The sequence below is a fragment of the Alligator sinensis genome, unplaced genomic scaffold (assembly GCF_000455745.1).
Source record: "Alligator sinensis unplaced genomic scaffold, ASM45574v1 scaffold1295_1, whole genome shotgun sequence".
Classification (NCBI taxonomy): Eukaryota; Metazoa; Chordata; order Crocodylia; family Alligatoridae; genus Alligator; species Alligator sinensis.
Window position 1 is genome coordinate 1,441,290 of NW_005841880.1, and position 2,765 is coordinate 1,444,054.

Consider the following 2,765-nt stretch of genomic DNA (forward strand, 5'->3'; position numbering starts at 1 on the left):
CCCTGCGGCGGGCGCTCGGACACGCGTGCACACCCGCGCACACGCACTCATACACACCTGCGCGCACACTTAGACACACACGGGCAGACACGTGTGCACAGACACACGGACATAAGCACTCACACAGACATGCACGCACACCCGGACAAAAGCACCCGTGCACACAGACACCACACACACGCGGACACACGCACTCATACACACGTGCACGCAACGCAGACAGACGTGCACACATAGACACACACGGGCAGACACGGCAGCACTCAGGCATGCACACACAAGCACTCATACACACACTTGCACACAGACATGCATGGGCATACACACAGAGACAGACATGCACACAGACACATGGGCACACACACACACAACACACAACACCACAAACAGAACACACACAGAAATAAGCACTCATACACACATGCACACAGACACACGTGCACACAGAGACACACGGATGCACACACAACACACAGGCAGACACAAGCACTCATATACTCATGCGCACACCGACACACGTGCATACACATACAGAGACAGATGTGCACACAGACACACACAGAGGCACACATGCACACACAAGCACTTGTGCACACACAGACAGATACATGCTCACCCCCACCCCAGGCCCAAGCCCAAGCCCCCAGGAGTGGGGCCGTGGAGGGCAGCCTGGCTCAGGCCCCGGGGACCAGCCCGGTTTCCAGAACACCCGAGGGGGGAGCTCCTGCCCCCGGCCTCAGCCCCCGCAGCTACAGGGCAGGTGGCCCGTGGCTCCCCCAGGGAAGCAGCTGCTGCCTCCTCTGCGGAGGAGCCTCCTAGTCACCCTGGATTGAGGTACCCTGAGCCCCGAGGGGTGGGTGGGTGGGAGGGTGTAAAGGAAGGGGCAGGGGGCCCAGTGGTTAGAGCCAAGCAGGGCACTGGCTCGACCCCCAGTGACCTGCCGCAATGTTTGGGTCCTCCTCTGCCTCAGTTTCCCCTTCTGCCAAATGAGGACCATGATATCGCTGCTCTGGGTGGGTGTCCTAGCTGTGTCTACTAGTGTGTGTGTGTGTGTGTGTGTGGACACTTAAAGCCCTTTGCAGCAGCTGCCATGGCACACAGGCCTAAGCACAACCCAGGGTGCCCACATCCCCCCCACCAGCTTCACCAAACCGCACAAGCCACACACCGTGCAGACGTGGTGCACAGCTCACAACTTGCTCGGACCCCCCCGGACAGCATGCGCGCGCACACACACCACCCCAGCTACACACTCCAAGCTACACAACACCCCCAGGGTCTGGGCTGGTGTGTAGCACACGCGGGACATCACCATGAACACACGTCTCAGCAGAGCCGGTGGTGCTTGTGAGCCCCATCCCTACCCACGCCCGAGGGCACAAGTCTTGCATGGATCACAACACACATCGTCCCCACCCCCACACCCACCCCCTGAAAACTCCCCGCAGCCCCACACACTGCCTCTGCACCCCCTCGTGCGGGCCACCACGTGTGCACGGGCCTGCCCGAGCCCTCGTGACGTGCAGGCACAGGCCCCTGCCAGCCTCGCAGCATCAATCCAGAGGGATTCCTGCCTCCTCGCAACACCCAGCGCTTCCCCGCTGCTGCTCCCCACCCTCCCACGCTGCCTGTCCCCGCCAGGCCTCCCTGCGCGTGTGACAGGAATGAGAAAGCTAGGACTGCCAGCTACCCGGGCACGTCAGGATAAGAGCTGGAGCGGCAGACGGGGCCCAATCTGATGAGGCTTTGCACGACGCAGCAGCGGGGGGGAGGCTTTTACAAGGCTTATCTTCATGCCCCTCTCCCGTACACCCCCCATCCCTGCAGTGGCTGTACGTGGACAGCAGCCAGCCTCCGACGCATTCAGTCTCGCCGCCCCGCCGGTGCTGGGTGTCTTTATTAGACCAACGAGGATTCCCCTGCTAAAGACGCACCAGCCCCCTGTCTGGACACTGGTGTGCACTGCAGAGCTGGGGGGAGCAGGGCAATGTCAGCCAGGAGGCAGCCCCCCAGCGAAGCTGCACCCTCTGCTTGCTTTGCTCCCGGAGCCGGCTTTGCTAGCTCAGCCTTGCCACAGTAGCAGGGCCCGGTCAGCGCAGCAACCCTCCGAGCACAGGCACCCCCCAACGTGGGTCCCCAGCAGCCCGGCCCTTGCAATTCACAGCACCTGCCTGGCCCCAGAGATGGACTCCGGCCTATCCCCCAGCACGGCACGAAACTCTTCCACTTGCTCCCCTCCCCGCCCCACCGAAGCCACAGGACCCGCAGTGTTGGGGCTGCAAAAACCACCTTGCGGCTTTGCAACGGCTCTCTTGGCTCCATCAGATTCCCTCCCCTCCCCGCACCAGCGTCCCGGTCCAGGACCTCAGCCGCGCAGTGCAGCGCCAACCTTGTGCTCCCAGGAAGGATCTTGTTTAAAATCAAGGCACCTTTTATATATATATTATATATATATGTTTTTTGGCTTGTGTGGTTTTTAAGCTCGTAACGGGTGTTAGCGCCTAAATGGCCAGGACAGCTGAGCTCAGGGAACAGCAGCTTATTTTGGTGTTTTATCGATTTATGGGGCATTGTAAAAAAAGGGAGGAAAAAACCAACCAGAGCAACGAGAGAGAGAGAGAGAGAGGCCTGGAAAGCAGCAAGGCTCAAGTCAGGTCTTGTGATAGTCCTAAATACTGACCTGGCCTGAGAGCAGAGTGGCTGGGAGACGACAGGAGAGCGCATCTCATCTCCTTACGGGGTTTTCTTGCCTCTGCTGGGTAGCT